We start from the raw sequence: 14,514 nt of genomic DNA, 5'->3' as shown, positions 1-14,514 counted from the left end.
TTTGTGATGTGTGTGTGTCTCTGTGTTGGCACGCGCTCCTAGCCAGGTGTGTTACTGTATTATGTAACACTTTGCATCTGACTGTATCCTGTAGCTTGTAATTTGTGTGTTTGTCTGATAAAAATAAAACTTATAAGATTTGTAATGATGTAGCCAATATGATAATATCATTATTTTTTTTTCACAAGGTATTTGAATAGACAGAATGCTGTATATCTTTAAAGGGGGATGATGATAAATTTCTCCAGTTGATGTTAGTGGATATTATGAGGATGGATACTGTGACGAAGGAATAGAGGGAGGGAAGCTTGAATCACTTAATTTTACAACGACCTCAATGGTTCCTTAAAACCTGGTGCGTATCTTTACTCTCATTTCAATAAGTGTTGTACCTTCTATGTGTCATGCACATTGTTCATGTCAGCTCAAAAGAAAACTGTTTTAGAAGCTGTATAACTTCAAAATCTTTCACCCTGGTATATTTCTCCGAGCCTCAAGTGAATTTCATCACTCGGTTCATAGTAACAAATCATGGAATAAGGGGAAAAAGGGAGAACTAATTCAGGACTACAAATGCCTTGCCAATATGTAGATTATAATGATCAATAACTCGTGTTAGTATAATGCTTGATATCCAGATTCACAACTCCCTGTGGAGTTGTGAATAAGAGAAAGAGAAATGAGGGACATTTTCAGGAGGATGTGTATCAACTCCCGAATGGAGTCAAATTGATCGAAATGGCAGGGTTTGCATCTTGGAAGATTTTGAGGGCAATCTTGTATGAAGGATGTTGTGATGACAACAGCTCACTTCTGATTTATTGTAGTTTAAGCTTGTATTGTCCATGAAGCACTATATTTTATGGTCTTTCCTTTGCAAGCATATTTGTAAGTAGAGATAAGAGTACTGTATGTTCATGGTGCTGCATTATATAAGAGAGGAATAACCCCATTAAAGGGGTTATTCCATTGAAGGTAGAAGTATTCTACTTTTTTTTTCTTTCTTTCTTTTTTTTATATATTTTTTTTATTTATTATTATTTTTTTTTTCTTGAGTAACTAACCACGTAAACACTTTTATCATATATGTGAAGTATATTTACATGCTGTCTTAAACACTACAAAGAATGCATTCCATATGATAAAACAAAAAAAAAAGCTTCATTTACACAGGATATGTTGCAAAGTGAATGTGTTTAAACATGAATTTGTAATGTCTTTGCAAATGAGATAATTCTCTATGCTGTAACTGCTCTTAACCATCTCATCAAGAGCAAGAACAGCATTTTTTCATTACTCATTCAAAAATTGCTAGATTCATCCATATGCTAGTCCATCCATCCATCTGTCCGTCAGTCATGGTCCATCCAATCATCCATTCCTGTCAACTGCTTGATTATATGTAGCCTCTGATAATAAAGTGTAATTTTAAGACAACAGGTGTTGAAAAGTATACTGTCAACCTGAAGTTGTGAGGATTGAAACAAATCCAATGAACCAGTTACAAGTACTACTGTATGAAATATACAGTATTGTCTATAAAATAAAATTATAATCTCCATGATAAAAATATTCCATTAAAATAAACATAGGCCATCTAGCCAGTCACAGCAACACTGCATTCCATTGGAGTTATTTTTTCTTCTTTGTTTTGCTGTGTCCTGGTTTTGGCTCCTGACCAGAATCTGAATGATCTAGAAAAAAGAAAAACATTTTTGAAATATGTACAATGCATAAAAAAAAAAACATATTACAACACCACAACCGTTCTATATTTTTCAAAAGGGGGTGTGTTGGAGGATTGCAGCTGTCCCCCATGAAAGATTTTTTGTGATTTCTCTCTCTCTCTCTCTCCATCTCTTTCTCCTTCCTATTCTCTCTACATCTCTTTCTCCTTCCTTCTCTCTCTCTTCTCTCCTCTTTCTCCTTCCTTCTCTCTCTCCATCTCTTTCTCTCCTTTCTCTCTCTCTCTTCTCCATCTTTTTTTCTCCTTCCTTTTCTCTCTCCATCTCTTTCTCCGTCCTTCTCTCTCTCCATCTCTTTCTCCTTCCTTCTCCCCCCCAATCCCTTGCCCGTTGTTGTTGTGCTGGGGACTCCCCGGTCCCCTGGGCAGCTCACTAATATTTGCATGGTCCTTTATTTTCCTTCCCACTTTTTCGTTTCTGTCCCTTCACCAAACCCTTCTGCTATCCACCTCCAAAGGTGGTGAGAGCCGTGCTGAAAGGATGAAGGCTGACTTTGTGCCATTTCCTAACGGCCTGAGGGCCCCATGGGCACGGTAATTCCCCTGATTTAGTTATCTAGCCCTTTAAACCCCTCCAAGGGGACCCTGAGGGGTGGACTGTTTTATCCCCAACAAAATCCAGGCTTACCATGGCCGTAATGAAACTTATCCCCACTATTAGGGGCAATGAGGCTTGCCCCTTACAAATAGCCCCAACGATGTAAACCCACCAGATTCCCTGCCCCCCAGGCTCTCCTTTGACCACGGCTCCGAAACTGCAATAACTACCCCCCTCATCAATACCTACTAGTACAGTAGCCAACAATCACCCTTAAGGAACATTTCCACCTCTCCCAGAAATCTCAACTTAAACACCTCTACCCCCACAACCCCCAAACATCAACCACCCCATCCTCCCTTATTAATCCCTTACGCCTTATTGCCCATTTTCCCCATAACATACCTCCCTTAACACTACTCCATCTTCGTCCCCGCCCCCGCCCTTCGACAAACCCCTATCTCTACAAAAATTTTGAATACCCTCTTCAGCACACCCCAATGGGACCGATTTTTCGTGATCCCTCCCAGCTCCCTACTCTGAAAACACCCTTCTCTTCCAACAATGTCTCCAAAACAAGTGGGTAAAGTCTCTTTCCCGTAGCCGACCCGAACCGCTCCCGTCTTGTCACAGTAACATCCAAAACCAAGCTATAGCATTAACAAAACTAACAGACCTATATGGTAACCCCATCCTTGCAGAACCCCATCCAACCCTCAATACTTGCAACCCGGAACATTTTTCAATCTCCCAGCAAATTGCCCATCTATGACAAAGATTGGTCAGATTGTGGAGAAGATCTACTTGCCTTCTCACAGACTATGATGCAAAAATCAATACAATGCTACTCCATTGCCCCCAGGGGTTTCATCGAAAGAAACCCTAACATAGCCAAAATTACCTTCCGTAGGCATGACCTTCCCTTTAACGTCTACATAGGATGAGAATCCCTCCCTGTTCGTCCATACCAACCCCCTCCACTCAGTGCCAAATTGTTGGCGTCTAGGACACCCAGCCAACATTGCCGTTCCACAGCCAGATGCCCACTATGTGCCCAACCTGGCCATACCCGATCTAACTGCCCTGCACAATCACGCACATGTGCCAACTGTGGCGGCCCCTATAAAATATTTTATAGGGTTGTCCCACCTATAAATTTGAGTCTGAGGTAGCAACTCTCAGATTCAAACTTGGCTCACACTACGCGAGCCAGACAAGAAGCACGCCCGACGTGGTTTCTCCCTTACTCCTTACTCCAGTAATACTGCTCATTCTCCCAAATTCTCCTAACCCCCCCTCCTACATCTAACCCCCCCTTTTCTCTACCTCCTCCCTTTCCCCCTAAACCCTCTTTTGCCATCCTAAACCCAAAGACACTTCCAATCTCACTACAGATACTTCAATCACCACTACAATCCCAACACCTTCCCCTCTCCCTCCTCGCACTACCCGTAACAGACAGAAAAAAACGTTTCCCACCCCCTCTTCCCCTACCACACAATCACCTCCACCTTCCTTTGCTTCTATGCTTGAGACACCAGTCCTCTCTTCCCCCCCTCACAAGAAATCCTTTATCCCCCAAAACTCCCGAACCAACTCAGACGAAGAAACCATTGAAAATATTCAAGATTTCCTAATGAAAACTTTACACTCAACCTCCAAATCTTACAACTCCTGCTCCTTCCACACTCCAAGTAACTGCTATATCCATCCTCCTCCTAACGAAAATCCCCCCTTACAACCACCCCTTTCCCCCAAACCCCCTCCCCAACAAAAGGCCCATCCCCCCCGACCCCAACCCCGCCCACATTAAACCCCCCCACCATCCCCTCTATCCCTTCCACTCCCTTCTTACGCACGTGAATCCCTTATGTAACTCTTAACTCTCATAAAATCAATACACACCACCAGACACTCCAATCCCCACATCCTACTGCCGTGCCCAAAGTTTTTGAAACAACTCGTCCTCTGCTTTCCCCACCTTCCCCCCTTCACCGACCCCCAACCTATCAGACATCCTTAACAGATCTCTTTCCTCAAAAAGCATACATATTCTTCATCTAATCTAACTCCTTACCATACCCGACCCTAAACCCTTTCACTCACCAACTCCTTTGGGCCCCGCTTAGACCACTAATCACTAACTCAACCACCCCTTCCCTAACATTAAATATGTGCTACATGAAACCCTTTGATGTCCTAGCACATTTATCTTGCTTTTAACCATTAACCATTAACCATTCTCCTTCCTTCTCTCTCTCCATCTCTTTCCCCTTCCTTCTCTCTATCTTCTCTCTCTCCTCTCTCTCTCTCTGTCTCTCTCTCTCTCTCCCCCTTTCCCCTCCGTCACTCCCTCCTCCTCACTCCTTCTCTCTCTTCTCTCTCTTCTCTCTCCTCCTCTCTCCCCCTCTATCCTCTCTCCTCTCTCCTCTTCTCTCCCTCCCCCCCCCTTTTTCTTCTCCTCTCTCTCTCTCTCTCTCCCTTCTCCTCTCTCTCTCTCTCTCTCCCCTTCCTCTCTCTCTCTCTCTCTCTCTCTCTCTCTCCCTCTCTCGTCTCCCTCTCTCTCTCTCTCTCTCTCTCTCCTCTCTCTCTCTCTCTCTCTCTCTCTCCTCTCTCTTCTTTCCCTTTCGCCTTCTCTCTTCCCTCTCTTTCCCTTCGCCTTCTCTCTCTCCTTCTTTATATTCGCTTCTATATTCTATTATTATCTATATTATATAAATAGTTAGTATATATATATAATATATAATATAATATATATATATATTATAAATATTAAGATATAATAATATGATATTGATATATAATATATATAAATATATATATATATATATATATATCTATATAATATATATATAATACATAAATATATATATGAAGTATATAAATAAATAATATATATCATAAAAAAAAAAAAAAAAAAAAAAAATATATAATATATTTATGTATATTTAAATATATATAAATATATATATATTAAATATATATATATATATAATCATAAATATATATATGATAAATATAAATATTATATATATATATACTAATAAATATATATAAAATAATATATAATATATATATATATATTATATATATATATATATATATATTAATATATATATAATGTATATATTATATATATATTTATATATATATCATATATATATATATGTATATATATATATATATATATATATATATATATATTTATATATATATATGTAAATCAGTGCAAGTGCACACATTAATCGCAGCTTCCGAGTGCGTGGTGCAGCCATGCACATACGCATCGCCCGCGCGCGTATGTGAGCACGCGCGCTGATTTACATAATTTTAGGTAAATCGAACCTAGATACGATAAAGTTCCTTGGGCAAGAACTTCACCTCGATTGCCTATTTAGTCACTGGGTGGGCAAGCCAGCCCAAGTCAGTGCTGGTCCTAAACCCGGATAAATAGAGAGAATGATTACCTAAAAAGGTACCACCGGCACTCTCCGTGGAAAGGAACTGGGGACCCTAGCACGTACTCACTCCACGAGCATCACAACATGAAAACTACAATTAAGTATCATGCTGTGATACTGATGGTAATTACCCTATTTGTTCGCAGAGGAATCATCCTCTGGAAATGGGGATCTCTGATCTTTTGTTTTCAGGGATCTATTTAGCGGGTTTAGCAAGCATCTCCCAAAAATACTATTACTCAGACATTTGAACGCCATCTGTCTGCTCTTCCCCACACCGCGTGCTCGCTTCTCGACGTTACCTCTAATAAAAGGCTCGAGGAATTTTTACTGAGCAAAGGAATAGACAGAGTGAACTCGAGCAACTTCCATACCTAGCGTTTTCAATAATTGCAACAACTTAAGTGAAACGAGGTAATTTTTCTGAGGGAGATGTGAAGCAACTAATTTCTTGTTTTTGCAAGGGTATTTCAATTGACCATCACCTTTTTTTCTGATAGTCAGATAACAGCTTAAAGCCTATATTCAAATGATTTAAAGCTAGGGGTAATTCATCTGTTCTTTTAGCAACCTCCGAGGACACCGGTAGGGTATCTATGAGAAGCCAGTAGGATATCTCGGCTTCAGGATTATGATTAGCAATACCTTTCTCTAAAAACAACTGCATTTCCCTGTTATTTAATTGCCGAATGTGTCCTACGGGTAAGTTACAACTCATGCAGGATGCGTAAAGACTATTGAAATCAATATAAAGAATATAATTGCTCTTTTGATTTGCTGCAATGTTACCTAGATCCTTATTATATGCGATGAAAAAAAATTCGGACGACGGTTGTAAAACCCCTGGAGAACCGATTAATATTTTCCAATTTTGCAATACTTTCCCATGCAATTAATTCCCTGTTATGTTTCCCTTCCTCTAAAATATGCTGCAATTCACGATCGCACTTCTTAACCATATTAGGGTGATCTTCTAAAATCTGGTATAGTTCAAGGCATTGTAATAAACAACTCATATTTTTCGATTTAGGGTTGAATACACATATTCTATGGAGGCCGCGGTGGCCGAGTGGTTAGAGCATCGGACTCAAGACTGTCACGACGGCAATCTGAGTTCGAGGGTTCGAGTCACCGGCCGGCGCGTTGTTCCCTTGGCCAAGGAACTTCACCTCGATTGCCAACCTAGCCGCTGGGTGGCCAAGCCAGCCCAAGTCAGTGCAGGTCCCAGAACCGGGTAAATAGACATGGTGACTCGATAAAAAAAAACACCGGGCGGAAGGCAACGGCAAACCACCGCTCTAAATTGCCAAGAAAGTCATGGAAATCCATGATCGCCAACGTCCTTGTAGGACAGGGCACTTAAAAAAAAAAAAAAAAAAAATTCTCCCTCTAACTCCCTTAGGGTGAGATATATAATCACCGAGTTTTGAATAAGCACCCATTTGTACGACGCTTATTTTAAAACCAGTAATCACCTCTAGGATGAACCCAGAACCTTCAGTTTCGCTAAGCAATTCTTCTAATCGATTAATGAGATATTGGATCCATTCATCAATGAGTTCATTAAAATCATCATTATTATATATGATTTGATTAGGTATGACTATGTATATGGAAACAATCTCCTTCTCCCCTCTATGTTCATTTTGGAAATATGAATGGTAAATTCTGGGTAGATTTTTACACTGGGAGGGGGATTCCCCAGTGTCTCTCTATGTGTAATCATCATATTCCGGAAATATTCCGAATTTAACCGCAAAAACCCGATAGGATCGTGTGATACAACCCATACTTCTATATACGCACTCTATGCTGCTGATGTGGGGCAGCAGTAGCAGCAGTAGCATCTCGCTCCATTCGGGCCCTCCTTTTATACGCGGTGGTAAAGGAGTTTTATCCTTGACTATACATGTTAAGTACATTTTCAGCCTATAGGCTTCGCATCCCACGCGCTGACATACTTTCCTCCTTTTTTTTGTCTCCTACAGGATCTTTGATCTTTGTCGTTTTATATGCAATAGCGACTTTCTCAACTTTTTTTTTTCTTTAACTGTAATAGTTTACACCTCGTTGGATTTGCTTATGCGTATTAAGAGAATTTTCAAATATGTGGACTGTAATATTTGCACCCTGCAACTCAATACTGGTGCGATCTATCTCCTTTTTAAGTACTTCTACAGTATCTGGATCGCGTTCTTTAACTTCTTCCACAAATTGAGAAATAAAGTGTTCGGGCATAGGATTCGTCAATCGCAAATACATTACCCAAAGCGACTGAATACTGTTATGCTTGTAAGACGCCATATCCGATCTCCGACGGAGATGAGATAATTCTTCCCGAAGACTCACATCCATCTTGCCGGGTATTTTTTCCTCTTCTTCTTCAAATATCAACTTTCTGAACATCCGCACACCAGCGCGAAAACTACTTAACTCGCTGTTCACCCAGCGCTTTATATATAGAAGTACAGATGGGAGGGAGGGAGGAGGGTTTAAACGGTTCCACGATCAGTAAATATCCTCGATATTCCATTAAACTCCTCGGATTCTAACACTGAAATAAGTGCGTTGGCGGTTTCTGACGCAGTTTTCCATTTTAGCGGATGCGCTCGCATATATCTCGAAAACACATCAATACATACTAACAAATACCCAATATTCTTGTTTTTATGCTTCAGGTGTCTCAAATCACCTAAATCACACGCTAAAATCACTTGTGTTTTAGGTGAGAGTATTTTTCGACGGCGAAAGCGTTTATTTTTTAATCTGTGGAGAGTGTAAATTCTACTTCTCTTTAAAAATCATCTAACGTCCTCGAGCGTAATATCACGACGCTTTTCTTTTGATGCTCGGCATAGATCTTTAACACTCTCTAACCCGGGAGGCGATGAATAATTCTTATATACCTCGCGAATAATGTTTTCTTTTACATTCATTGATATACGTGCTGGTGACCGTTTGTTGTTGTTGCTGTTGTGATAATGTCAGCACGAAACTGTACTTCGGCAGGAGTGCGAATATCTAAATCAACCAAGAGGGACGAATAAGGTTGTCTTTTCAAAACCGCAGCTGTATATATACCTACAAACTTGGAGGCTAATTGTTTACCAAATAGCTGCCTCCCTAAAACTTCAATCTGAGAAAGATCGCGCTGACGAAGGAGAAGAAAGTGGGTGGCGTTTAATATATATCTCGACTTTTTTTACCGTTCATAAATAAATTCTGCGTTATCAATATGACGCTTAAACTTGCATGTCTTCCCTTGGTAAAGCTATCACAGACAATTTGCGAATTTGCTGCGCTGCTATAATTATCGTCTAATATTAGCAAAATGTTTGAAGATGGGGAATATCTATACTGTAGAGGATCGACTATTTCGGGAGATACCACGATGTTGGGATGGATATTCCTTTGTTTTATCGGGTGGTTTTCCGTGCCGCACATAACCACCGTTTCAAATTTCTCCTTGTACTGCATTACTAATTCCGTAAATAGCTCTGTTTTCCCCGATTTTGAACACTCTGCTACAATGATCCGACTCGGTTGGGAAAACAAATCAAACACACCCGCACTGTAACATCGATAATTTGTATTCATGATTCAAAAACAAAAAAACAATGAAAAACAAGTATGGAGATATAAATTATTATTTAACGCTGTAGCACTAGTATTAGTAGTAAAAATTACTATTAAAATGATCGAGTGATTACGAGATGATGTGTTTACACACACACACACATACACACACACACACAAACACGCACACACACTGAATCTGAATGAACAATAAAAAAGAAATAAACATTTTAGATATATGCACAATACACAAAAAATGCATATTACGCACCACAACAGTTCTATATTTTTCAAAAGGGTGTGTGTTGGAGGGTTGCAGCTGTCCCCCACATAAGATTTATTTTTAAGTGATTCTCTCTCTCTCTCTCTCTTTCTCTTACCATACACCTGCACCCACACCCTCATCTGTCTTGGAGCCGTCGGTGTATATATATACAAAAAAAAAAGATGTTTAATAAGGATCTCTGTGGACCTCTGTTGTACCTCCACCTCTGGCACCATGGCCTTAGCTGATGGAAGCCAGGTTTCCATGATGGAAAACTTTCTCATGATGTTATATTTGAATGAACCAGGGTATCGATGGTAGAGACCTATACCGACTTTCTCGACGAGGTCGTGGAGTCACGTGGCAAAGTGCCTAATGTTTCGATTGCCATTAGTGATGGTTTGGGTCTCGAGCCACCTTTGCAGTATAGGTCAGTGCTAATTGGCCGCGTCTGAGTCGGAGGGGAGGTACGCCTGACCACCTCCAGACGCTCGATCCGAGTACACTTCAAGGCTCCGAGACACACACTAACATGCATTCTGCACAACATCCAGACCTTTCAAAATTTAGTTCGATGCCAAACTATACCGACTAACCCATAATCTACTTTAGACCTATTAAGGGAATATTATATCATTAGTAAAGAGCTTCTATCAGGCCCCATTTATTAGCAGAAATGCACTTTAATAAATTTAGTGCGCCTTGACATTCATTCTTTATTTGACCAATGTGGTCTTTCCAATTGAGTCTATGATCAAATAGTAGGCCAAGAAATCTAGCAAGATTAGTTAGCCTGATGTTCGGCTTCCTCCTATGTGGAAAATAAATACCTCAATACCACGTACTCACTCCAAGAGCATCACAACATGAAAACTACAATTAAGTATCATGCTGTGACCACGGCGGCTCAGACATGAACCTGCCGTAAAAAAAAAAAAAAAAAAAAAAAAAAAAAAAAAAAAAAAAAAAAAAAAAAAAAAAATAATATATATAATAATATATATATATATATATATATATATATATATATATATATATATATATATATTATATATATATATATATATATATATATATATATGGAGAACTTAAAACCCACTAGAGGCCCCAGTTATGAATCATGTCAAGTGCCAACTGGATGCAATTTGCCGAGAATTCTGCATTATTGCTGGAATGCCATAATGCACAATCTTTAAGGGAGCTGGAAATGGTCTCACCTGGGAATCGGCGTGGCTTAGCTTTTCCTTTATAGCTGTAGTGTTGTTTCTTGTGTACCTTGATGTTTGGACGTTTTTTTGGCTTGTTCTCCTCCAACGGGATATCTTTATCTCCGACGCTGTAGCTGCTATCAATGTTCTTAAGTATTTTCCTGTCGGCCATCAAACGAATGACCTGAAAAAGTACCATCAATAGGCAAAAGAACACAGGTTAAATCTATTAAATCATCAACACTGAAATATAACATCAAACATGACTGAAAAAAGAAGTTCAGATTGAATTAAAGTGTGAATGTTTTTTTTTTTTTTTTTTTTTTTTTTTTTTTTTTTTTTTTTTTTAATAATGAATATAACTATTTTGATATTACCTGCCGCAATATTTCAACGGCATCCTTGTTGTCTGTGATGCGCAGTTTCTCTGATGCAGACCTGACGAGAACATCTTCATGCATTTCACGATTGCCAAGAATTTCCAGGACTTGATCACAGTACTTTTGCCTCCTTTCGCGGTTTTCAGCCGTCTTGTTGACGGCTGTAGCCATGATCTGAAAACAGAAAAGGAAAAAGTATTTAAAAACCATTTGCTATTACGAAAATAAAAAAAAATCATCATATGGACAGTCTAGTTGATCATTCTGCATTTCCGTTTTCCACTTCGTCTATTTTAAAAAAAAGAGAGGGAAAAAAATATATATATAAACCACATATACACAATTTTTAAAATATTAAGAACATTTCACGGGATATTACCTCGGAGTTTGACTCAGAGGATAATTCAGGTCGATGAGGTTCCACTTGATGAATGACTGCTAAGATCAAACAAGTCTGCCTCGAAACATCAACGCAGCGCGACTGAATTTTCTTGCAAGTTTCCCGCGCAGGAGGGTTGGGCAGGAGTTCGAGTGTCGGTGTAGCATCTGTAATATTCTTAGTATTGCTTTTTATTTTTCCTGGACACCAAATTCGGATGACAAAAAAAAAAAGAAAGAAAGAAAAAAAAATTAGTGGAAGAAACAATTGTATCGGTATTTAATCGGTGAAAAATAATCGGGAAGAACGAATGTCGCCAGATGAAAGAATTACCGTTATGGTCGCCACGTGCTCGCAACCTTGCTCATTACGAGCGGATATTTAATTTTCCTCTTTTTTTCAGAAACGTATGCACAACAGGCTTATTAATAAACAAGGAATACGATAAAATATATGTAACATTTAGGCCTGAAACTGTAAAAACAAAATTTAATAATTTATTAATCTCAGAAAAACAAATGGATACATGAACATTTATGTGCACATATTCGTGTACATTATGTACGCATATGTGCAAACATATATGTTACATACATACACACGGACAAAATAAATGCATTATATACTTGTCTATCAACTGATTCTATTTGGTATAGGCCTATCCATCTCTCTCTCTCTCTCTCCCTCTCACTCTCCCCCCATCTCTCTCTTTCCCTATCTTTCTCTTTCCCTCCCTCCCTCCCTCCCTCCCCTCCGCTCCCCCCTTCTCTCTCTCACCTTGTATGTCCCTGACTCCCCTTCCCCCCATCTCTCTCTCTCTCTCTCTCTCTCTCTCTCTCTCTCTCTCTCTCTCTCTCTCTCTCTCTCTAGAGACACACAGAGAGAGAGAGAGACAGACAGACAGAGAGAGATAGACACACAGAGAGAGAGAGAGAGAGAGACAGAGAGACAGAGAGAGAGAGAGAGAGAGAGAGAGAGAGAGAGAGAGAGAGAGAGAGAGAGAGAAGAGAGAGAGACAGAGAGAGAGAGAGAGGATAAGGATAAGTCCGATATGCGAAGCTTAGCCTCGCCCGGGCTATGAGGGGAGCCCGGCCTGTGTCGACTAATGCCGACTCGCTCACGTGTGTCAGCTGGTGCTGACTCGGCTGAACCTAGTCCTTACCCACCGTGGTGCCCAGCCACAGCAGTAACCTCCGGGCGACAATCAGAGAGAGAGAGAGAGAGAGAGAGAGAGAGAGAGAGAGATTTGATAATGTTTATTTACAGAACAGTGTACATACCCAGTGTACAGTGTACATAAAAGCCAGGGTAAGATACCAAAGTATCTATCCAACTGGCTGTGCTTCTATTCGTGTAGAGGGTTTTTTTTTTCTTTTTTTTAACGGTAGGTTCATGTTTGAGCCGCCGTGGTCACAGCATGATACTTAATTGTAGTTTTCATGTTGTGATGACCTTAGAGTGAAGTACGTGGTGGGGTCCCAGTCCTTCCAGGAGAGTGCCGGTGGTTATCCTTTTAGGTAATCATTCTCTCTATTTTATCCGGGCTTGGGACCAGCAATGATTTTGAACCGGCTTGCCCATCCAATGGCTAAGTAGGCACTCGAGTGTAAGTTCTTGCCCAAGGGAACAACGGCGCCCGAGCCGGTGACTCGAACCCTCGAACTCAGATTGCCATCGTGACAGTCTTGAGTCCGATTCTCTAACCACTCGGCCAATGCGGCCAGAGGGCTATTAGTCAACCATTATTGTTATATACATGCCTGATGGGCTGTGCTATTATCACTGTATAAAAATATCATTTGGCTGGTAAAAAAAAACTTTTATATCACTAATCATGTCAAAGACAAGACCAGTGTCTATAATAAGTTAATATATCAACAAGTCCCTATGTAAACGTACTTTTTGGGATCGATAGGATGCAGTTTTTGTGCAACAGTTACACACACGGGTCGCCTACGGTGCCTCTAGCACATCTGGGAGTGTGGGTAGGTGCTTTCGCTTTTAATTTTAATGTTTGTTCTTTGTATCACTGTAGAAAGTTATTATTATGTGAACATTATCACACCGAATCAATACACAACGGACAGGTCTGTATTTCCTTTGATTGTCAAGGTAATAACAGACCCTTTAAGGACAGGTCACAGGTACGAGGGGACAGACCGCTTTCATGTGGCGTGTAAAGTAACTGAGAGAGAGAGAAGAATAGAATAGGAGAAGAGGAAAGAGAGAAGGGCGAGGGAGAGAGAGAGAGAGAGAGGGAGAGAGGAGGAGAGGATCGAGAGATAGTGACGAGAGAGATGTAGAGAGAGAGAGAGAGAGAGAGGAGAGAGAGAGAGAGAGATAGAGGAAGAAAGAGAGAGAGAGAGGCAGAGACAGACAGAGAGAGAGACAGAGAGAGAGAGAGAGAGAGAGAGAGAGAGAGAGAGCAGACAAAATATCCAGGGCTTGGGTCCGCTACAGACGTAACCCCACAAGCAGAATCAAGCAACTCCAAGCCTCTGCCTGCTCAGGGGTGAAGAGGGCACAGAAGTGGGCCATCTTACGCTAGAAAGAGGACCTGCGGACCAGGCTGATTGGCCAGTCAGTTGTAGGTAAGTCCTGGTGGAGCTGCATTAACCAACATCAGAGTTTTGCACCAGATGATGGCATCCCTCCTCTCAACAAGCGAAATGGATCTGTGGCTACCTCAAGCCAGGAGAAAGCAGAACTCTTTGCCAGCTGAACCCAACGTGCCGCCCCCTAGATTGCCACCACAGGCTCATTCACGGCTCTATATTGTGTCTATCACAGTGCAAGAAGTAAAAAAGGGAACTCAAAGACATGGGTGTGTGCCGGCCAGCTGGCCACACCATACACCATACACTTGACATAACTGTGGCATTTGACAGAGCGTGGCACAAAGGCATCACTGCCAAGTTGAAAAGCCTTGGCATAGTAGGAATTGATGCTACGTGAAGACTACC

This window comes from Penaeus monodon, chromosome 7 (assembly GCF_015228065.2).
Source record: "Penaeus monodon isolate SGIC_2016 chromosome 7, NSTDA_Pmon_1, whole genome shotgun sequence".
Taxonomy (NCBI): Eukaryota; Metazoa; Arthropoda; class Malacostraca; order Decapoda; family Penaeidae; genus Penaeus; species Penaeus monodon.
Note: the sequence above shows the minus strand (reverse complement) of the source record.